Below are 25,354 nucleotides of genomic sequence, written 5' to 3'. Positions count from 1 at the left end.
TCCCTTGGACTGCAAGGGGATGCAACCAGTCCACCCTAAAGGAGATCAGTCCTGGGTGTTCACTGGAAGGACTGATGCTGAAGCTGAAACTCCAGTACTTTGGCCACCTGATGTGAAGAGTTGATTCACTAGAAAAGACCCTGATGCAGAGGGATTGGGGGCAGGAGGAGGAGGGGATGACAGCGGATGAGATGGCTGGATGGCATCACCGACTCGATGGTCATGAGTTTGAGTCAACTCCGGGAGTTGGTGATGGACAGGGAAGCCTGGCGTACTGCAATTCATGGGGTCGCAAAGAGTTGGACACAACTGAGTGACTGAATTGAACTGAACTGAATTATTTTTAATGTCTAGAGTTTATGATTTGAGGGGCAGAGCTTTCTCCCTGACTCAAGTTTATAAATTTTCAGTTGGCTTGTGAGGCCAGTAGGGGTACTTCTTCTTGTCTAATTTGGTTTCTGGGAAGACTTCATTCAAGTCTTCAGTGGTCATCTGGAACAAATGTAACTATGTCCCTCATCTCCAGCTCTTTCTCATATTCCTGAATCCTGGTCTTCCAGAGAGACAAAAACTCAGCACAACTTTTCACATCTCCTATTTCTTCAACATCCACCTGGGCACTATATTTATGCCCTGGCATAGGGAACTTCAGGGCAATAAACTTCTTTTCAAAGTCGTCCACCAAGTCAGCCTTAGCCTTGTTGGCCTCGTAGTAAATCCAGTCAGTGGCAGGTGGCTTCTGAGGCAGAGTAGCCAACCTGGGGTGATAGTCTCATTCTTGGATTTTAAGGAGTTCACCAAGGCCTTCTGGTTTCCAGAAGTGATCTCTCCAAATTAACCCAGTCTATGGCTTTTAGAGCAAGTTTCCATCCAGCGATCTTGAGATCCTTTACCAACAGCCCAATTCAATTCCTGAGTCAGGAAGATCTGCTGGAGAAGAATAGGCTACCCACTCCAGTATTTTTGGGCTTCCCTTGTGGCTCAGCTGGTAAAGAAGCCACCTGCAATGTGGGAGACCTGGGTTCAATCCCTGGGTTGGGAAGATCCCCTGGAGAAGGGAAAGGCTACTCACTCCAGTATTCTGGCCTGGAGAATTCCATAGATTGTATAGTCCATGGGGTTACAAAGAGTCGGACATGACTGAGTGACTTTCACTTTCACTTTCTTTACATTTACAATGTTGTATTGGTTTCTGCCATACATCAGGGTGAATCAGCTATTGGTATACACATGTCTCCCCTCTCTAGAACCTCCCTCCCATGTCCCTTCCCTCTAGATTGTCACAGAACACCAGATTTGATTTCCCTGCATCATATAGCAAATTCCCACTGGTGATCTATTTTACATATGGTAATGTATTGGTTTCCATGTGCTCTCCTCTGCTTAGTTGCTCAGTCGTGTCTGACTCTTCAGCACCCCACGATCTGTAGGCACCTATGTCCATGGGGATTCTCCAGGCAAGAATACTGGAGTGGGTTGCCATGCCCTCTTCCAAGGGATCTTCCCAACCCAGGGATCACACCCAGGTCTCCCACATTGCAGGCAGATTTTTTAGTGTCTGAGCGACCAGGGAAGCCTTTGTTTCTATGCTACTCTCAATTCCTCCCACGCTCTCCTTCCCCTACTGTGTCCAGTTTGTTCTTTATGTCTGCACCTCCTTTGTTGAGCTGCAAATAGGTTCATCGGGACCATCTTTCTAGATTCCATATATATGTGTTAATATATGATATTTGTTTTTCTCCTTCTGACTTACTTTACTCTGTATAATAGGCTCTAAGTTAATCCACCTAAATTTTATTTGAGCTGTTTTCTTCTCCTTTTAAGAACAATTCTACTTAAATTTTGACGAATTTTAAGGGCCCTTAACTGATAAGAGCTTAGGCAATATATCATTGGCTTACACTTACTACAAAATATTTTTTCCAGTTCTTCATTATTAAATTTTCAAATATGTATAAAAGTTAAAAGAATGAACAACTAAGATTCAACATAAATTTGGCACTTGTTGAAATTTTCCATATGTGGCTCATGGTATTTCACTCCTAAATACTCCAGCATTGTCTCCTAAAAACAAAAATATCCTCTTAAGTAACTGCATCCTCTTATATAAGCATCCTCTTATATAACATCCTCTTATATATTATCTGACCTATGAAAACTAACCATAATACCTCAATTTCATCTAATATCCTGTTTATGTTTCAATTTCCTGAGTTGCCTGCAATAAGTATGTTACTATTGCTTTTTTAGGACTTGGATTTTTTTAAGTTTATTAATTACTCTTGGTTCTCATCTCTTTTTAGCCTATTTTCATCTATAGAAGTTCCACTTTCTTTTATTTGTTTATTTTTTCATGACAATGGTATAATTAATGTTTTAACATTTTAAGACTCTGGGTCAGTTATTTTATAGAATGTTCCCAATATTTGCATTATCTTAGTGTTTTCTTGTAGTATCATTTAATTGTTCCTCTATTCCCCTGTATGTTTATAAACTAGAATTTGGGAGCAATGCCTGAATTAGATACAGGTAAAATATTTTGGCAGGTTCACTTAACAGGTGAGATAGTATACTTCACATTTCAGCATACAAGAAAGTACATAATATAAATCAGTGTCCTTAGCAATGGTGCCAGATTTGGCTACTTGGTTAATATTTGACCAATAGATACCTTTGTTATAAAGATTAGTTTCCTCTTTGATTTTAGCAAAGAGTTGGGTGTGGGGTCATACTTTGACATATTAAAATTATCTTCCAAATTTGAATTCACCCAATACCTTTTACCCAATAATTTTATTGTTCATTGATTGTCTAAGGTCAATCAATTGCATCATTGGATTCTGCCAAAAGATGACTTTTTAAGTTGCATCATTTCTTTAATGTTTATTATACATCACTAATTTGTGGGAAAAGATTTCTCTCAACAAATAGCAATGAGTTAGAAACCTTTATTAAAAAGATGAAAAAATGGTCAACTCTTCTCTTTTAATTATTAATTTCAGAGTAAATTATTGACATGGTAGTTACCTCTCTATATGGCAATTTTTTTTTAATTTAGGGTTAATTTAAGGGTAAATAGTCTTTTTCTATAGATATAATAGATCCACTGCCTCTAAACAGAGGGGAGCCTAGAGGAAATTGGCTGCAAAACATTGGATTCTATTCTAATTTAGGTCTACAGCTTCTACATTTTCTTATTTTTAAATCAAGAAAACTGCTTAAACCTTTTCAGCCTCATTATTCATTTATCCATATATTTTCATGGACATCTATTAAATGCTAATATGTGAATCAGTTCTTTTTTATGGCCAGAATTCTATTTGGCTCAGTTCACTTCAGTAGTTCAGTCCTGTCCGACTCTTTGTGACCCTATGCACTGCAACCTTCCAGGCTTCCCTGTCCATCACCAACTCCCAGGGCTTACTCAAACTCATGGCCATCGATTCAGTGATGCCATCCAACCATCTCATCCTCTATCATCCCTTTCTCCTCCTGCCTTCAATCTTTCCCAGCATCACGGTCTTTTCCAATGAGTCAGTTCTTCACATCACGTGGCCAAAGTACTGAAGTTTCAGCTTCAGCATCAGTCCTTTCAATGAAAATTCAGGACTGATATCCTTTAGGATTGATGGGTTGGATCTCCTTGAAGTCCAAGGGACTCTCAAGAATCTTCTCCAACACCACAGTTCAAAAGCATCAGTTCTTCAGCGCTCAGCTTTCTTTATAGTCCAACTCTCACATCCATACACGACTGTTGGAAAAACTGTAGCTTTGATTAGATGGACCTTTGTTGGCAAAGTAGTCTCTGCTTTTTAATATGCTATCTATGTTGGAGTCTCACAGAATTTTTAGGTTTCAATGCATTCTAGGTTTTATTTCTTATTGCTGTTTTTGTTTAAAAATATCAAAACTTCCATGATGACTTCAGTGGAGACTGAGAAATATTTATATTAAAAATTAAATTGTGAGTTTTTGTTTCATATTCCTTTAGAAATGTCATAAATACTGATGGATAATTTTTTTAAGGGAACTCTTTGCTGTTTCAGCTACCATGGAAAAACAGCCTTTTTCCTTGCAAATTGCACTGTAATCTTTCTGATAGACATTTATCAACTGTTGGAAAATTACCACATGATTGATATTTCTTAAAAAGAGAAGTCATAGGAAAGAATACATATGACTTACTGAAGAAATATTTTTTCCAAGTAATTTAGAGAAGAATTGTCTGCATAGTCGAGTCAGCTATACTTGAAGCTAAAAAAAAAAAGAGATCACCATGTAGAGATTGAGAAGTTTGCCCTTCAAAAAAATCAACATTCAGTTAAATTATGTCATGGAATTTTTGCTGAAACTCCATAATACAAGGAGGCCACAGTTTACCTTATGTCGAAGAAATATGAACATCTGTTTAGCTATTAACATTAACTAAACTGGAGTAATCTAGAATGACCTCATTAATGCTTTTAATTGTATCTCCACATTTTCCAGGAAAAGAAGATCACTAACCTTGTTTTGAAAAATATATTAAAAATATCACAATTTTGGTATCAGTTATCCACATAAAGTACACTTTGTGCTTATTAATTAAATTTTTCCAGTTAACTTTTTGGAAAAAAAAAAATCAAACTACCCTCTTCTTGCCAAAATCTTAATTAATTAATTTGTTCTTTTTATAATGTCATGTGTGAAATGGTCAAACTGCCAGGAATTCAGTCAATGTGGATTTATAAAGTTCTAATTATGATAATATTAATTAGCAATTTTATGTTCTCTGACTTCTTAGCAGTCTTCTTGTATGATTTCCTTCTTCATTATTTTTTTCAAAAGTATATACTTCTTCTATCTTAGAAATAAGGATGAGAAAGATTCAACTGCAGTAGAACTTTGTGAATATAATTTGGTCATTTTCTTCCCCCACTGAATTAGGTGAGAAAGTCTCACTTTTTTATGTCTAGGAGACCAGCTGAATTATTCCCAAGTGACAAACGTTCACATTACTATGACATTTAGTTTTTAAATGTTTAAGATATCCTGTGCTTTAGTCTCCTACCCTTGTTTCAACAAATAACTGATGTTTGGAGTATATAGTCTAAACCATGCCTTATCATGAGCTCCTAATGACATGAGTTCAAATCATCTCTTCTCTCATGAGAGAAGGATCATCATTTTAAAAAATAGTCAAGAACTTCTACAATCTTTGTTTTTTCTAAGATAATATTATGCAGAATTTTACAGGTACAAGATTATAACATGTTTGAATCCCATACATTTTGGCCAAATTCTGCATGTGAGATTTGAGGGCACACATTTCTCCTTTGCTTTGGTTTGTAATGTGCAGTGGTATCCAGATGGATCAGCTAAGATCTGGTCACAGTCATAGTGCCAGTTGGGTTCAGGTGGAGATACAAAGGGTTAGGTTCAATTCTAGTCAATCTGAAAATACATGAGGCTGGAGTTCAAATGTTATGTCAGTGTAAATACAAACAGCGATCTTGGGCCACAGAGTCTATTTGATTTAAGAATTACCAGGTCAACAGAGAAACTATTGCTCTCAGGTCTGACTACAGCTAGAGGTCATATTAGGTATTCAGACTTCTCAACTTAGGAATTCAGTTCTGTTCAGTTCAGTCACTCAGTTCAATTCAGTTGCTTAGTCATGTCCAACTCGTTGTGACCCCATGAACCGCAGCACGCCAGGCCTCCCTGTCCATCACCAACTCCCGGAGTTTACTCAAACTCATGTCCATCTAGTCGGTGATGCCATACAACCTCTGTCGTCCCCTTTTCCTCCTGCCTTCAAACTTTCGCAGCATCAAGATCTTTTCAAATGAGTCAGTTCTTTACATCAGGTGGCCAAAGTATTGGAGCTTCAACTTCAGCATCAGTCCTTCCAATGAATATTCATGATTGATTCATTTAGGATGGACTGGTTGGATCTCCTTGCAGTCCAAAGGACTCTCAAGAGTCTTCTCCAACACCACAGTTCAAAAGCACCAATTCTTTGGCACTCAGCTTTCTTTATAGTCCAAATCTCACATCCATACATGACTGCTGGAAAAACCATAGCTTTGACTAGATGGACCTTTGTTGGCAAAGTAATGTCTCTGCTTTTTAATATGCTGTCTAACTTGGCCATAACTTTTCTTCCAAGGAGCAAGCATCTTTTAATTTCATGGCTACAGTCACCATTGCAGTGATTTTGGAGCCCCCAAAAATAAAGTCTGTCACTGTTTCCATTGTTTCCCCAACTATTTGACATGAAGTGATGGGACCAGATGCCATGATCTTAGTTTTCTGAACATTGAGTTTTAAGTCAGCTTTTTCACTCTCCTCTCTCACTTTCATCAAGAGGCTTTTTAGTTCATAAGGATTCTGTCATCTGCCTATCTGAGGTTATTTATATTTCTTCTGGCAATTTTGATTCCAGCTTGTGCTTCATCCAGCCCAGCGATTCTCATGATGTATTCTACATATAAGTTAAATAAGCATGGTAACAATATACAGCCTTGACGTACTCCTTTCCTGATTTGGAGCCAGTCTGTTGTTCCATGTCCAGTTCTAACTGTTACTTCTTGACCGGCATACAGATTTCTCAAGACACAGGCCAGGTGGTCTGGTATTCCCATCTCTTGCAGAATTTTCCACAGTTTATTGTGATCCACACAGTCAAATGCTTTGGCATGGTCAATAAAGTAAAAGTAGATGTTTTTCTGGAACTCTGTTGCTTTTTCCATGATCCAACAGATGTTGGCAATTTGATCTCCGTCTCCTCTTCCTTTTCTAAATCCAGCTTGAACATCTGGAAGTTCATGGTTCACATACTGTTGAAGCTTGGCTTGGAGAATTTTGATCATTACTTTGATAGCATGTGAGATGATTGCAATTGTGTGGTAGTTTGAACCTTCTTTCACATTGCCTTTCTTTGGGATTGGAATGAAAACTGACCTTTTCCAGTCCTGTAACCACTGCTGAGTTTTCCTAATTTGCTGACATATTGAGTGCAGCACTTTCACAGCATCATGTTTTAGGATTTGAAATAGCTCAACTGGAATTCCATCATCTCCACTAGCTTTGTTCATAGTGATGCTTCCTAAGGCCCACTTGACTTCACATTCCAGGATGTCTGGTTCTAGGTAAATGATCATATCATCATGGTTATCTGGGTCACGAAGATATTTTTTGTATAGTTCTTCTGTGTATTCTTGCCACCTCTTCTTAATATAAAGTACCAGTAGAGCATAGTGACGTGAGGTATTAATTGTGGAGAAAGACTACTAGTTGCATCATTTCTTCATCACGTGAACTTTGTGAAAACCGATTAACTTCTCTGTATGTTAATTTCCTCATCTGTACCATGGTGGTAATACCAGTATTCCCTTAAAAAAGCACTTCTTATGAGGATTAAATGGGATAATGTTATGCAGGTTAATTAGCATATGGGCATGTTCAGTGAACATTAGCGCTTGCTGTTGTTGCTATTGTTCTGAAGTCTAACAAAAGTAAAACATACCTAGTTATAAAGGCTACAGTTTGTTATTTCTGAGAATGATCCTAAGTTGTCCTAAGATCGCAAGGTGTCATTTTACTATGACAATCACTGCACTGTTTTCTGTAATTAATCTCATAACTCTAGGTGAGCTGCTCTTTTGGGGAAGATACAGACCTGTTTACAACCATTCTGCTCCTCCCTCTCTGCCCACTGGCTGGATAACCATTTAATGTTTTGTCTTTTTTGTGTGGGATGCCACAATTCCATTCAGAAAGAGTTTTGTCAGAATCTGCTGATTCAGGGCAATATAGCTTTCAGTTGATCAATCAGTGAAGATCCCTACCAATTTTGTAAAGATCTCTTGGTTCCTGTGCCTGGAAAGGAATTAAAGTTATCATAGAAATTCTTTCCTAGTATACTCCCAGCACAGTGTTAAAGTTATTCCACTATTTGAGCTTAAAAAAAAAAAAAATTATTCTGATGTTTGCCTGAATTTCTCTTGTCTTCTCTTTTTGTACTGCCCAGATTACAATAAACCTTGAATTTTCCCTAGACCATACTCAATATTCAAATAAAATTATGTTTTTCTCTCTACATTCACTTCTGAACAGTGTTTATATATCTTTTCAAAGTGTTTCAGTGAAAGTGAAGTTGCTCAGTCATGTCTGACTCTTTGCGATCCCATGGACTATAGCCTACCAGGCTTCTCTGTCCATGGGATTTTCCAGGCAAGAGTACTGGAGTGCATTGTCATTTCCTTCTCCAAGTAGTCTCCAAAGGAAAATGATTGTGGAGATTGAGTAATTCCAATATTTTTAACAGGAGGGAAAAAAAAATGGAGTTACTGACCAAGTGTGCAGACAATTTATCATCTTACCAGAGAGAAATGGGCATCTCAAAAGAAGCTGATTTCTCAGATCTCTTCTGCATAACAAAACCAAGTTATTCTCCTGGCATTTATATTCAAGAGAGAACTGGAGGAGAATTGCCAAGAGGTAAATGAGAAGAAGTTGTGAAATTATAGTATTATATATACTTACATGGATATTTTTAAAGGCCAAGATTATTATGTAACATATGAACATTTAATATGAAGAGGCAAACTTTAGATGTGTGCTAGTCAGTGAATAGTTTCAATGAATAATTTCTTTTTACCAGTAAAGCATTAGGCTATAATACTCTCTTTCACACACACACACACACATACACACACACACACACACACAATTTAAGTAATGAACTTTTGAATAGGTAATACCTTTAAATGTTACAACTTTTAAAAAAAATTTTGGCTGCGCTGGGTCTTCATTGTGGTGTGCAGGCTGCTCTCTGCTTGTGTCCTGTGGGCTCCAGGATGTGTGGCTGTGGCCTGCAGGCTTTCTATTTGTAGCATGCAGGCCTAGTTGCCCGGTGGCAAGTGAGAAATTAGTTTGTTGACCAGGGATCGAATCTGTGTCCCTTGAAGTGGAAGGTGGATTTTCAACCACTGGACCACCAAGGCAGTGTTAGTTGCTCAGTCGTTTCCAACTCTTTGTGACCCCATGGACTGTAGCCCACCAGGCTCCTCTGTCCATGGATTCTCCAAGCAAGACTAGTGGAGTGGGTAGCCATTCCCTTCTTCAAGGGATCTTGTTGACCCAGGTATTGAACCTGAGTCTCCTGCATTGGAGGCAGACTCTTTACCACGTGAGCCACCAGGGAAGCCCTGACCACCAGGGAAGACCCCACAAAATGAAAATAAATAAAATAAAAGGTAGAAAAGTGGAAAAAAAAAAAGACTTTCTCTCATTTTTTTCTTCTCAGACCCTAGGTCCTCTGCAAAGACAACTATTATGAAATCTTTTGTGTAATCTTCTAGACTATTTGTGCATGAATATAAGCTCACATATTACATGTGTTTCCATTACTGATATCTGATGTGAGTCCACTATTAAAATTCCCCTTATATGTCATAACTATCTACTCATGTCAATGAATATAAATTTCCATTTAAATTAGCAAATGCTTTACATGGGGAGACTAAGCATGGAGGAGAAGAAGCCTCTTGCAGGAATTTCTCCAGATGTCCTCTTCAAACAATAGGATGACCAGAGGAATCTCAGCTCTTGTGAGAAAACACACACACACAATTTACATAACTGTAAGGTCTCCCTAACCCCAAAGGCTTGGATTAGTTTGGCCTCAAACTAATAAATAAAGCCTAGTTTCCCTCTTCTAGTATAGATTTATAATTTCCGGAAAATAATATCTATTACTCTTGCTTCCAGTGAATAGCACATTAAATACATTTTGTATATTTTATTGCTTTACCCAAAACTGTTATTTGCATAGCCCATTATTTATTTTTTTTCTTTTCTTGTCCGTGCACCACTGTAAAATGAGATTCCAATGAATTTAATTACATCAATAGCAAAATCTGATCTTTAGAAATTACAAAGCTTTCTGAAGCAGACTTCATGTTTATTTCCTGTTGGCATTATTACCTAAAGCCAAAATGTCTCACATAAACTTCTGAGATAAATTATTAATAGTGCTAAAAGCAAGACATTTATTTTACAAGCTGTACTGAGGTATAATAGTGGCAAATTGCTGCCATTATTTCATTTATTGAATAATGCATTTATCTAAGATATTTATAGGTACATAAAAGATATATATTATAATAAATATTATCTTAGTGATTAAGTTGTCCTGTCATTTATAAAAATATAAATATTAGATAATTTTTGATACTCAAGTAAATAATATACTCAGTGACCATGTGTGTGTATGTGATGATATTCTCTAGTACTGAAAACCACCTCATTTGCACAGAGATATTGACAGACATTCCTATGCAACAGTAAATTACATTTCCTAAAGTAAGTGCATCCTAACTTAAACTAGTGTATCTGGATCAGATGACTCATTTAGTAATACCAGTAAGTTCACTTTGAATGCAATATGACAGGGAGAGGAAAAAATGAGAGAAAGGGAGAAGCATTTGTGAATATATTAGTAAGCATCTAGTCATAGATTTTTTTTTAATATCAGTAGCAGACAAACACCAATGAAGTCACTATAGTAAGTCTATTTATATTTATAAACTATATTGTGAAAGGTAAAATGAAAATGAAAAAAATTATTTGGTCATTCTGAATATTATGCAGATAAATGTAAATCAGGAAAAAAAATTTCTTGTCAAGCATTTACTTCTGCTTAATTTAATTCCTCACCAGTCAATAAGAGTTATGTACTGGACATTAAGGTAAATGCTAGATATAAAAAGAGAAACCAGGAAGACCTAGGTAGTTAAAGAATCCGAGAAATAATTGTAATGCAATATAATGAGTAATGGGATATAGGGTTAGGGGTCGTTTACCTACACAAGGGATGAAAATCTGATTGAGGAGTCAAAGATTTTCTGAAAGAGGCAATACATTAGTTGAACAGACTCTACAGTATTAACAATAGAAGGCAGTGCAAAGAAAGCAAAACATTCTTTGGAAATAAGTTATCAAGTAATGTTTGCTATCAAGAGAACATTAAAGACAAACAAGTGGATGTTAGGGCTATGAAAAATTAAAGCTCTTACCCTGTAGAAGATGCTGTTAGATTGCAGGACGGCAAAAGTAGATGGAATAGTTCCCAGAAGCTGGCAGTTCTGAGCTTTTCAAAAATATAAAGAATAAGAAAGCCATGCACACACATACACGTGAATACCCACTACAAATAGAAGAGACACAAAGCTACTGGGCAATTTCATTTCTGCTAAATGGAAAATCTGAAATGAATGGTAACACTTGTTGGAAAACTTTTTTTTTTTAATGTGAAGTCAATTTAATTTGTTTTAAGAGCTTCAACTTTAATGTACTCAGAGTTGGATAAGAAATAAATTACTGAGCTCAAGACCAAGTCCATCAAAGAATTCTATCATCTATGAATGTCTAGGGAAGCTGAGAAAGAAGTTTCTAAACACCCTGACTCTTCTGGAAGTTCCAGACCCAAAGCCAAGGAAGGGAACAGTGATAATCTGAGTTGCTAGATTACTAACATCTGAAAAATTTAAGAATGATGAAAAACTAAGAACGATACCAAAACAACATCTATAATGATTCATTTATCTCTAACATAATTTCTTATGTAAAATAGTCCCACGCCTTTTTATAACAGTTTGCTCTTTTAACTAAACTATCAGAATATTTAATACAAATTTTGCAGATAAAGTAACACTTTCAGTAAAGGTTCCTCCCCAAGCATAAAAAATTGATAATTGGTTCACTTTCCTCTTTTGGGTTACATAAACTTTAATAACTTAAATGTATTGGTATTAAGAGTAGTGTCTAAAGTGTGTCTATATATGTGTGTGTTTAGTCACTCAGTCGTGTCTGACTCTTTGTGACCCTGTGGAGAAGGGCTTGCCAGGCTCCTCTGTTCATGGTATTCTCCAAACAACAATACTGGAGTGGGTCACCTTTTCCTTCTCCAGGGGATCTTCCCGACCCAAAAATCGAAACTATGTCTCTTTTTGTCTCCTGCATTGGCAGGTGGATTCTTTACCACTGTGTCACCTGGGAAGCCCCTTAAAATAGAATATCTGATCTCTTTCCAGAGTATTTAATATTATGTTAGTTACTCTACTAACCTCTGTTTATCATTCATGTTGCAAAATTCAGTTCATTATCTGTAAAGAATGTTGCATTCAACTGCCTAGGCAGTTCTTTGATGAGAATATATGGGAAACTGAATATGTACCATATGGATAGGTGGTAAGGACGGTTTTATTGTTCTCTTCAGTGGAAATGTCTTCAAATTGAATTTAGTATTATATTTATATGCAAGAGCTCTCTTCTTTGCCCATGTATTAGAATGAATAAATTTGATATATATTTCAAATATTGCAATATATACTTTCTATAACCATTTTACTGAGTTTAGAGAAAAATGCATCTCAGTCAAGCAGACCACATATTTAAAATTCACAGTCATTTTGGACAGGATTATAACTACCTGTTTTAAAGGGAAGAATGAATTGGAAAAGGGCCATGATATGGGCAAATGAAATAAATATACGAAAGTGGAAACAGTGGCAGATTTTACTTTCTTGGGCTCTAAAATCGTTGCAGATGGTGACTGCAGCCACGAAATAAAAAGACACTTGCTCCTTGCAAGAAAAGCTATGACAAACCTGAACAGCATATTACAAAGCTGAGATGTAACTGCTGACCAAGGTCCATATAGTCAAAGCTATGGTTTTTCCAGAGATCATGTATGGATGTGCAAGTTGGACCATAAAGAATGCTGTCAGTCAACTCCGTTGCTCAGTTGTGTCCAAGTCTTTGTGATCCCATGGACTGCAGCATGCCAGGCCTCCCTGTCCATCACCAACTTCTGGAGTTTACTCAAACTCATGTCCATTGAGTTCGTGATGCCATCCAACCATCTCATCCTCTGTCGTCCCCTTCTCCTCCCACTTTCAATCTTTCCCAGTGTCAGGATATTTTCCAAAGAATCAGTTCTTTGAATCAGGTAGCTAAAGTATTGGAGTTTCAGCTTCAGTATCAATCCTTCCAATGAATATTCAGGACTGATTTCCTTTAGGATGGACTGGTTGAATCTCCTTGCCGTCCAAGGAACTCTCAAGAATCTTCTCCAACACCACAGTTCAAAAGCATCAATTCTTTGGCGCCTAACTTTCTTTATAGTCCAACTCTCACATCCATACATGACTACTGGAAAAATTATAGCTTTGATTAGATGGACCTTTGTTGGCAAGTAATGTCTCTGCCTTTTAATATGCTCTCTAGCTTGGTCATAGCTTTTCTTCCAAGGAGCAAGCATCTTTTAATTTCATGGCTAAAGTCAAAATCTGCAGTGATTTTGGAGCCTGAAAAAATAAAGTCTGTCACTGTTTCCATTGTTCCCCTATCTATTTGCCATGAAGTGATGAAATCGGATGCCATGAGTTGGACATGACTGAGTGACTGAACAACAACATTCTCTTTATTAGTGTTGGTATTCTTTATGGCATTCATATCTTTACTAAAGTTCACTTTTGCCTTCAGGTAAATAATTAATGATTCTTTTACACTTAGGATTTGTTATTGCTTTTGCTGGTAACATATGCCTTTTAATATAAGGAATGAACCCGTGTGTCTTCCATCTTTTTGAAACAAATTGGCATGTTTAAATATGTGCCTTTAATACACTGCAAATATTGTGCTAATGGTATTGTACTCATTCATTTAGTGTTTTTACCTGTTATGGCATCTGGTTCCATCACTTCATGACAAATAGATAGGGAAACAATGGAAATAGTGACAGACTATTTTGGGGGGCTCCCAAACCACTGAAGATGGTGACTGCAGCCATGAAATTAAAATACACTTGCTCCTTGGAAGAAAAGCTATGACCAACCTAGACAGCATATTAAAAAGCAGAGACATTATTGTGCCAACAAAGGTCCATCTAGTCAAAATAATAGCTTTTCCAGTAGTCATGTATGGATGTGAGAGGTGGATCATAAAGAAAGCTGAGTGCTGAAAAATTGATGCTTTTGAAGTATGGTGTTGGAGAAGACTCTTGAGAGTCCCTTGGACTGCAAGGAGATCCAACCAGTCCATCCTAAAGGAAATCAACCTGAATATTCATTGGAAGGACTGATACTGAAGCTGAAACTCCATTACTTTGACCACCTGATGCGAAGAGCTGACTCATTTGAAAACACCCTGATTCTGTGAAAGATTAAGTCAGGAGGAAAAGGGGATGACATAGAATGAGATGGTTGGATAGCATCACCGAGTCAATGGACATGAATTTGAGCAAGCTCTGGGAGTTGGTGATGGACAGGGAAGTCTGGCATGCTGAGTCCATGGGGTCACAAAGAATCAGACATGGATGAATGATTGATCTTAACTAAACTGAATGTTATGTGTAAATATTTTTGTATACACAAACTTTTAAAATATTTGACTTCCCAGCTATTCAGATGTTGTGCAATGTCAGCTCACAGTGAAGGAAAGATATTGTTTATTTAGTTTTTTCTTGTTTGTTTACATTGTTATTGACTAAGGTCCATAGTTTTTTAGTGAAAGACAGGGAAGCCTCGCATGCTGCAGTCCATGGGGTCCCAAAGAGTCAGACATGACTTAGCAACTGAATAGAACCAAAGAGTTTATTTAGAATTCTTTTGTTTCTCCCTAATTTTCTTTTTGTGTGTGTTAGTACACCATATTATATTTGGTTGTCACATCTCTTTAGGCTCCTGCTAAGAGAGACCGGCAGTCTCTTATGCTTTGATAACCTTGATGGTTTTGAGGCGTATGTACCAGACACTTTGTAGGATGGCACCAAATTAGAATTTGTCTGGTATTTCCCCTGGTGGCTCAATTGGTAAAGAATCTGCCTGCAATGCAGGAGATCTGGGTTTGATCCCTGGGTTGGGAGGATCCCATGAAGAAGCGAATGGCTACCCACTCCAGTATTCTGGCCTGGAAAATTCCATGGACCGTATAGCCCATGGGATCACAAAGTCAGTCACTACTGAGTGGCTTTCATTTTCACTTTCTCATGACATGACCTGCTATGAGTCATTAAGAAGACCACAGGTGTAAAGGGCCATTTCCATGACATTGTATCCACAGTGCATATTGTCAACATGATTTATGACTATTGATACAATTCTTGATCACCTAAAGTGGTGTTTTGAAGTTTTTCTCCTGTGAGTTCTACTGTCTCCTCCCTTTTCATGTTGTATACTCTGGGGAGAAGTCACTATGCACAGCTCATAGCAAAACAGTGGGGGTTCCTATGTGCAAAACAGAAAAAGAGACACATATGTACAGAAGAGACTTTTGGACTCTGTGTGAGAAGGCGAAGGTGAGATGTTTAGAGAGAACAGCATCAAAACATGTATACTAAAATCAAGGGTGAAACAGATCACCAGCCCAGGTTGGATGCATGAGACAAGTGCTCGGGCCTGGTGCACTGGGAAGACCCAGAGGGATCGGGTGGAGAGGGAGGTGGGAGGGGGGACTGGGATGGGGAATACATGTAAATCCATGGCTGATTCATGTCAGTGTATGACAAAACCCACTACAATATCGTAAAATAATTAGCTTCCAACTAATAAAAATAAATGGGAAAATAAAAGAGTGGGGGTTCATGTTCCCCCTCCTTAAGGGAGAAGATTCCACCTAAATTATTTAGAAACCTACATGGAGGATTATTGGGTTATTTTCTTCCCCCAGTTTATAAATTAGTAAATCATTTATTTATATCAATATGGAATTAATAGACAGTTCATAGTTTGAGTTATAATCCAGTACTCTTTTTATTTTATTTTTTTGCTGAAATTAATCCAGCTTTGTCCCTTAAAAATTTTTTCAGTTGGCTCTAATATATTGTTGTTGTTGTTGAGGACTTCCTTATTCCCTGACTCTACAAAAGATATATCTTGTGTATTTCTTGCTTCAGCCCTAGAATCAGCCATTTTTCTAAAGAGCCTGAGTTCCTTTTTGGAGGATGGTACTATAAACCAAGATCTGGTTTCAAAATGTGTTTCTTGCTACTGGGATATCATTTCTTTTTGGCCCTCCCTTTATGGATTTGTATTAGCCAAGTGGCTCAGTGGTAAAGAATCCATCTGTCAGTTCAAGAGATGTGGGTTCAGTCCCTGGGTCGGGAAGATCCTCTGAGCAGGAAATGGCAACCCACTCCAGTATTCTTGCCTGAAAAATCTCACGGACAGAGGAGCCTGGTGGGCTACAGACCATGAGGTCACAAACAGTCAGACATGAAACTCCACTTTTTCTGCCGTGAATTTCTAAGGATATAGACAAAATCATAAAGTCTTACAGTATTGAATAGAATAATTTGACTGCTCTAAAACTCTCCTATGATTCACTTGTTCATCGTTTCACCTTTTCCTTTAACATCATGGAAAGCACTGATCACTATCTTTAGACTTTTGTTTTTTGTAGACTATCATATAATTTGAATTTTATAATATGGAGTTTTTTGAAACTGGCTTTTTAAACTTATTGGCATATGTTTAATGGGCCTCTATATTTTCTTTTGTCTTGATGGCTCATTTTTTAAAATTGATGAATGATATTCCACTGCATAGACCAGAACACAGCTGATTATCTATTCAGCTATTGGAGGACATAATTTCTGTTTCCAGTTTTTGGTGATTATGAATAAAGCCACTATAAAGACTCATGGGCAGATTTTGTGTGAATATACTTTTTCAAATAAACTGGGTAAATAAGTAGGAGCATGGTTGCTGAATCATATGAAAAGAATGCATTTTAAGATACTGCCAAACTGTCTTTAGAGTAGCTGTTCCAATTTGTATTTTCTCAGAAATGAATGAGAGTTCCTACGGTTCCTTATCATTGGCAGCATTTGGTATCGTCATTTTTTGGATTTTGGTCACCTTAATAAGTGTGGTATTATCTACTATTTATTAGTATCAGGTGGTTATTTTAAATTGAAGCTTCCTGACAAGAGCTGATAATGGGCATCATTTCATAACATATTTGCCATCTGTAGTATATCTTCTTTGGTGAGATTTCTGTTCAGATCTTTTGCTCATTTATTTTTTATAGGGATGTTTCTTATTGTGTTAAGCTCCTTGTATGTTTGAATATATCATCACATATGTGTTTTGCAAATATTTTCTCCTGTTCTTATTCTATTGGCATTGTCTTTAACAGAGCAAATGTTTTCTTAATTTTAAGAAATTTACAGTTTATCAATTTTTTTCATGGATTGTGCTCTTAAGGTTTTATCTAAAATTGTATTGCCAAACCCAGGGTTATGAGATTTTCTTATTTTTTTCTACAGATTTCATAGTTTTGTATTTCATTTGTAGATCTAAGATACATTTTCATTTAAATTTTGTGCAAGCTAGTTGGTCTGTGTCCAGATTTTTTTTATAACATAAACATCCAATTGCTGTGGTATAATTTATTGAAAAGACTCCTGTCAGTATTGAATTCCCTTTGCTCCTTTGTCAAAAATCAGCTTAGCATATTTGTATGTATATATTTCTGGGCTATTTACTTATTCCATTGATATGTGTGTCTGTTCTTTTACCAATGTAAAGTAATAGTGAGTCTTGATGGCAGGTAATGTCTGTACTTCAGTTTTCTTCTTCAGTATTATTTTGGCTATTCTGGATCTTTTTCCCTTTGATGCTACCAGTTTGTTAACATCCGGAATATAGCTCTCTAGAAATCAGATAAGGATTAAGTTGGATACATAGATCATATAGGAAATAGTTGAGATTTTAATGAATATTGAATTCATAAACGGAATATGTATGTGTGTGTGTGAAGTTGCTTCAGTCATGTCCAACTATTTGTGACCCTGTGGACTGCAACCAGCCAGGCTCCTCTGACCATGGGATTCTTCAGGCAAGAATACAGGAGTAGGTTACTTTTGTGGTCCTTTAATGGACCAGAACCTGGTGGTCCAGAGTCGATGATAAGAAAGTAAAAGAGAGAGAGAGGCTGATATTCCCTGGTTTATGTGGAGAACCAATAAAGCTCTCGGAACTGAGCTTGCACTGCCTCACATAGGCACCAGGCGCCCTCTCGAAGGGGTGAAGGCATAGTGTGCCTTCTCGAGGGGGTCTTAGAAACTTGTGCCTTCTCGAGGGGGTCTTAGAAACCTGGGCAAGAAACTGAGCTCAGCGGGCCTCCATGCTCCAAAGAATTAGCCTGAAAGAGAGAGAAAGACATGGGGACCCAAAAGATACAAAATTCAGTTTAGTTCAGATCAGTATCTTTTTGTCTTTGTTATCCTAACTATAGATTGATTCATTTATTTATTTAAATTTTTTAATATAATTGATTTCTTCTATTGTTTTTATTGTTTTACTGTTTTCAGCTTCTTTATTATCCTCTGTAAGTTTTACTTTTTCTTATCTTCTACTACTTTCACTTAAATTACTGTTCTTTCCCTTTTTTTTTTTTTTGTAAAATAGAAGTTTAAATTTTGAGTTAGATTTTTCTATGTTTCTAGCTTATGTATTTAATGTTGTAAAATTTTCTTTTAGTACTGCTTTCACTGTATTTCACAGGTTTTGATAAATGCATCTTTTTTTCATTTAGTTCAAAATATTTTTAAAATTATCGTGAATCATCTTTGATCAGTATGTTACAAGAAATGAATATATTGGTTTCTTTCCAAATATTGGGGGATTTCAGTTATCTTTCTGCTAGTTGGTTTTATTCCAATTCCATTGCGATCTGAGGAAGTAATTTTTATTATTTATAATCTTTTAAAAATTGTTCAGGTGTGTCTTTTGGCACAGAATGTGGTTTTTCTTGGTTAATATTCCAGGTAAGCTTGAGAAAAATGTGTATTTTGCAAGTTGCTGAATGAAATATTCTGTCATGTCAATTAGATAAAATCCATTGATAGCTTTATGCAGCTCAACTATATTCTTACTGATTTTCTGCTTGCTTGATTTATCAGTTACTAATAAAGATATTGATGTCTCCAACTATATTATAGATTTGTGTGTTCTCTCTGAAGTTCTACCAGGTTTTGTCTACAGATTTGGACACCCTGTTTTTAGATGTATAAATGTTAAAGATGTTATGTCTTCTTGGAAAACTGATCTCTTTATCATTATGAAATGTTTCTCCTTATCCCTGATAATTTACCTTGCTTTGAAGTCTGCTTTATCTTAAATTAATGTCATTACTCAGCTTTCTTTTTATTATTGCTATCATGTTATATCTTCTCCATTTCTTTACTTTTGATGTATCTGCCCTTATATATTTAAAGTGGGTTCCTAGGAGACAAGTGCAACCTTGTGGATTCTAAAATTTTTATGATTCATTCTGGCAATCTCTGTCTTTATGTTGATATGTTTAGACCATTCACACTAAAGTGATAACTGACATATTTGATTTAATAACCATCATGTTAGCACCTGTTTTCTCTTAGTTACGCTTCTTTTTTTTTATTATTCTCTCATTTTCTACCTTCTCTGGCTCTACTGATTGTTTCGCATTACTCTAGTTTCTCTTCTATTTCAGTATATTAATTATTCTTATTTTAAAAAATTGATAGTTGCTCTCCAGTTCAGTCACTGAGTCATGTCTGACTCTAGAAACCCCATAGACTGCAACATGCCAGGCTTCCATGCCCATCACCAACTCCCAGAGCTTGCTCAAACTTGTGTTCATTGAGTTGGTGATGCCATCCAACCATCTCATCCTCTATTGTCCCCTTCTCCCATCTTTAAACTTTCCCAACATCAGAGTCTTTTCAAATGAGTCATTTCTTTGTATCAGGTGGCCAAAGTATTGGAGTTTCAGCTTCAACATTTGTCCTTCCATGAATATTCAGGACTGATTTCCCTAAGGATGAACAGGTTGGATCTCCTTGCAGTCCAAGGGACTCTCAAGAGTCTTCTCCAACACCACAGTTCAAAAGCATCAATTCTTCGACACTCAGCTTTGTTTATAGTCCAACTCTCACATCCATACACGACTACTGGAAAAATTATAGCTTTGATTAGATAGACCTTTGTTGGCAAGTAATGTCTCTGCCTTTTAATATGCTCTCGAGCTTGGTCATAGCTTTTCTTCCAAGGAGCAAGCATCTTTTAATTTCATGTCTACAGTCACCATCTGTAGTGATTTTGAAGCCCAAAAATAAAATCTGTCACTGTTTCCATTGTTCCCCCATCTATTTGCCATGAAGTGATGAGAGTGGATGCCATGATCTTAGTTTACTGAATGTTGAGGTTTGAGCCAGCTTTTTCACTCTCCTCTTTCACTTTCAACAAGAGGCTCTTTAGTTCTTCTTCACTTTCTGCCATAAGGGTGATGTCATCTGCTTGTTTGAGGTTATTGATACATGTCCTGGCAATCTTGATTCCAACTTGTGCTTCATCCAGCCCAGCATTTCTCATGATGTACTCTGCATACAAGTAAAATAAGCCTTCAGTTCAGTTTGGTTCAGTTCACTCACTCAGTCATGTCCGACTCTTTGCAAACCCATGGACTGTAGCATGCCTGTCCACCACCAACTCCCGGATTTTACACAAACTCATTTCCATTGAGTTGGTCATACCATCCAACCATCTCAACCTCTGTCATTCACTTCTCCTCCCACCTTCAATCTTTCCCAGCATCAGGATCTTTTCAAATGGGGCAGTTCTTAGCATCAGGTGGCCAAAGTATTGGAATTTCAGCTTTAGCATCAGTCCTTCCAATGAATATTCAGGACTGATTTCCTTTAGGATGGACTTGCTGGATCTCCTTGATGTACTCCTTTCCTGATTTGGAGCCAGTCTGTTGTTCTATGTCTAGTTCTAACTGTTGCTTCTTGACTTGCATACAGATTTCTCAGGAGGCAGCTCTGGTGGTCTGGTATTCCCATCTTTTGAAGAATTTTCCACAGTTTGTTGTGATCCACACAGTCAAAGTCTTTGGCATAGTCAATAAAGCAGAAATAGATGTTTTCCTGGAACTCTTTTGCTTTTTTGATGATCTAACGGAGTTTGGTGATTTGGCTCCTCTGCCCTTTCTAAATCTAGCTTGAACACCTGGAAGTTCGCGGTTCACGCACTATTGATGCCTGGCTTGAAGAATTTTCAGCATTACTGTTCTAGTGTGTGAGATGAATGCAATTGCATGGAAGTTTGAACCTTCTCTTGCATTGGTTTTCTTTGAGATTGGAATGAAAACTGACCTTTTCCAGTCCTGTGGCCACTGCTGAGTTTTTCTAATTTTTTGACATATTGAGTGCAGCACTTTCACAGCACCACATTTTAGGATTTGAAATAGCTCAACTGGAATTCCAGCACCTCCACTAGCTTTGTTCGTAGTGCTGCTTCCTAAGGCCAACTTGACTTCACATTCTAAGATGTCTGGCTCTAGGTGAGTGATCACACCATCGTGATTATCTGGGTCATGAAGATCTTTTTTGTACAGTTCTGTTTATTCTTGCCACCGCTTCTTAATATCTTCTGCTTCTGTTAGGTCCATACCATTTCTGTCCTTTTTAGTGACCATCTTTGTATGACACGTTCCCTGGTATCTCTGATTTTCTTGAAGAAATTGCTAGTCTTTCCCAATCTATTGTTTTCCTCTATTTCTTTTCATTGTTCACTGAGGAAGGCTTTCTTATCTCTCCTTGCTACTCTTTGGAACTCTGCATTCAAATGGGTATATCTTTCCTTTTCTTCTTTGCCTTTAGCTTCTCTTCTTTCTTCAGCTATTTGTAAGGCCTCCTCAGACAATCATTTTGCCTTTTTGCATTTCTTTTCTTGGGCATGGTTTTGATCACTGCCTCCTGTACAATGTTATAAACCTCCATCCATAGTTCTTCAAGGACTCTGTCTATCAGATCTAATCCCTTGAGTCTATTTGTCACTTCCACTGTATAATCATAAGGGATTTGATTTAGGTCATACATGACTATTCTTGTGGTTTTCCTTACTTTCTTAGATTTAAGTATGAATTTGGCAATAAGGAGTTTGTGATCTGTGCCACAGTCAGCTCCTGGTCTTGTTTTTGCTGACTGTATAAGGCTTCTTCATCTTTGGCTGCAAAGAATATAATCGATCTGATTTTGGTATTGATCATCTGGTGATGTCCATGTGTAGAGTTGTCTCTTGTGCTGCTGTAAGAGGGTGTTTGCTATGACTAGTGCATTCTCTTAGCAAAATCTGTTAGCCTTTGACCCTGCTTCATTTTGTACTCCACAGCCATATTTGCCTGTTACTCCAGATATCTCATGACTTCCTACTTTTGCGTTCCAGTCCCCCATAATGAAGAGGACATCTTTGGGGGTGTTAGTTCTAGAAGATCTTGTACGTCTTTATAGAACTGTTCGACTTCAGCTTCCTCAGCATTACTGGTTGGGGCACAGACTTAGATTACTGTGATACTGAATGGTTTGCCTTGGAAATGAACAGAGATCATTCTGTCATTTTTGAGATTGCATCCAAGTACTGCATTTCAGACTCTTTTGTTGACTATGATGGCTACTCCATTTCTTCTAAGGGATTCCTGCCCACAGTAGTAGATATAATGGTCATCTGAGTTAAATTCACCCATTCCAGTCCATTTTAGTTCACTCATTCTTAAAATGTCGATGTTCACTCCTGGAAAGAGTGAACACCACTTCCAATTTGCCTTGGTTCTTGGACCCTCCATGTTTAGTTGCTCTAAACTTTATTATATGTGTTCACTACTAATCTAAATCCACTATCAATAATATTATTGTGTTTCACTGTTTATGCAAGTCCCTTATAACAGAGTAGCCCCAATTCTTCTCACCCATTACTTACAGCGTTGCTGTTATTCATTTTACTTACCCATGTGTTATAATTACCCAGTACACTGTTACTGTTATTACTTTGATGAATTAGATTGATAAATTTGTTACCAATTTGATCAGCTAATAAGAAAAATGATTTTAATCTATCTCCATTCAGTTTTTCTCAGATGTTCTTACTTTATGTAGGTCTGAATTTCTGAACTATATAATTTTCTGCTCCCTAAAGAACTTTTAACATTTCTTCAGAGCAGGTCTACTAGCAATAAATCCCCTTAGTCTTTCGTTTGTCTGAGAAAGCCCCCATTTCTCTTTCACTTTTGAAGGATAATTTCAATGGATATGGACTTGTAGGTCAGTGGCTTATCTTTTCAACACTATATTATATTTTTGGCATTATGTCACATCTTCAAATAATAGAATCTTAAACTTAGCCTATGAATATGTTTTAATGTACCTCATTTACTTGGCAGATTCTCTATCTCAGTCACTCTTTTCTCAGATTCATGAATGAGTAAGTCAAGTATAGAACCAGGATAAGGACCCAGGTCACTTGACTTCCAGTCCAATATTCATAGTCATTCTCACTATGCTACCAGGTTATTAAACTATTATTTAGCCTTTTCTCATAGTGTTAATTCTGATGTCTTGCTATAAATACAGTCACATTTATAGCAACTGTACTTTCAATTCACATTAAATAGCTATACAAATAGAACAGGCACAATTGTCTCTATTTAGGTTCTTTGCTGTGTTAATTGAAAGGCATGAAGTACAATATAAATTTACTTTTTGAAAAAAAAAACATATTTTTAAAAATATATTCCTTTTCATCTATATAAATTTATTTCCATCAAGAATAAATATACCTAATGTATTTTATTTGCAAAGAGTAGCTCCATTTTTTTCTTAATATATATATTTTATTGAAGTAGTTGACTAACAATGTTTCAGGTGCATAGCAAGGTGATTCAGTTATGTGTGTATATATATATATGTATATATACATATAATATACATATATTATTTTTCATATTGTTTCCATTATAGGTTATTATAAGACATTTACTATAGGTCCCTGTGCTATACAATAAATATTCATTGCATGTTACATACCTGTTTTTTAAATTGGAAGTCTAGCATTCTATTCAGACTAAGTCAAACAAGTGGAATCAAAATATCATAATTTTTTTTAGTTAGACTAAAAATTCATAAGTTTTCTAAAATATATATATATTATGCATGCTATTTATATATGTATGCAAAAGGTTTTCTACTGCACTTGATAAAAAGAGTAGCCCCATTTTGATGGCTAAAGTGTACCCTTTACAGTACACCAAATGCTTTACCATTCACTTTACAAATGGTTGTCCTTTCCTTCTTTTGTTAAAATGATCCCTCTATCAAATCATTTTAATCCCATGTCAAAAATGTAAAACACAGAACATGTATTCAGGAACTTTAGCTTTCAAACACTATATTATCAAATGCTGTGCAAACAAGCATTGCTATTTTTAAAAAGTGCCTGTATCTTTCAAATAAGACCTTGAGTTACAGAGAGATTCACTTGTTTTATAATATACCATCTCATCTAGAAGTAGCCAATGCTTAGAGGATTGTGGAACAATCTGTTAATATTTCAGCTATAGCATCAACATCTGAAATACTCTTCTTCAAAATACCATCTGTGAGTGGTTCTCCAAACCTGGCTACACACCAAAATCATCAAGGGAGCTCTAAAAGTACTGTTGCCTGGGTTCCAGTCCCAGTGATTCTGATTTAATTGGACTGGACATTAATATTTGGGCATTGCAAATATTAAAAGCTCTCCAGGTGATTTTAATGTGCATTCACATTTAAAGACCATTCCTTTCATGACCTTAATTAGCAATTTTAAATGTGCAGTTTTTCCCTATACTAATGTATTAGTTTTTTAATTACCTCTATAACAAATTGCTACAGAATTAGTGAATTTAAACAACATAAATGCATAAATGTGTCATCCTACACTTCTGTTTATCAGAAATTTAACACACATCTTGCTGGACTAAAATCAAGGTATTATGTGGTCTGCATTTCTTTCTGGAGGCTCAAGGGGAGACTCCATCCCTTATATTCCTTGCTTGTATAGGTAACTGACAGGGCTTACCTGGTGGCTTAGATGGTAAAGAATCCACCTGCAATGTAGGAGACCTGGGTTTGATCCCTGCCTCAGAAAGATCCTCTGGAGAAGGACATGGCAACTCACTCCAGAATTCTTTCCTGGAGTATTCCATAAACAGAGGAGCCTGGTGGGCTACGGTCCATGTGGTCACAAAGAGTCAAACACGACTGGGTGAATAGGCATGCACACACACACACAGAGATAACTGACCCTTATTCTCATGTGGGTCCTTCATCTATCTTCCAGGTCAGCAACAGGGAGGAAAGGCAAGGCGATTCCTTTCTGATTGGCATCTCTCTGGTAGTCTGGGCCTGGATGTGTTCTTCATGTTTAGGGATTTATATGACTAAATTGGGCCCACCTGGATAATACAGCATGTGCTAAGTCCCTTCAGTCATGTCCAATTCTTTGCA

General features: G+C 36.8%; 1 pseudogene; it reads right to left on the bottom strand.

Annotated features, from left to right (window-relative positions):
* Positions 1-396: 396 nt before the first annotated feature.
* The window catches only part of LOC110130132 (ATP synthase subunit d, mitochondrial pseudogene), an 82,492-nt pseudogene continuing 57,534 nt past the window's right edge, over positions 397-25,354 (bottom strand).

The sequence above is a fragment of the Odocoileus virginianus genome, chromosome 10, assembly GCF_023699985.2.
Source record: "Odocoileus virginianus isolate 20LAN1187 ecotype Illinois chromosome 10, Ovbor_1.2, whole genome shotgun sequence".
Lineage (NCBI taxonomy): Eukaryota > Metazoa > Chordata > Mammalia > Artiodactyla > Cervidae > Odocoileus > Odocoileus virginianus.
This window is presented reverse-complemented; position numbering and strand designations above follow the sequence as displayed.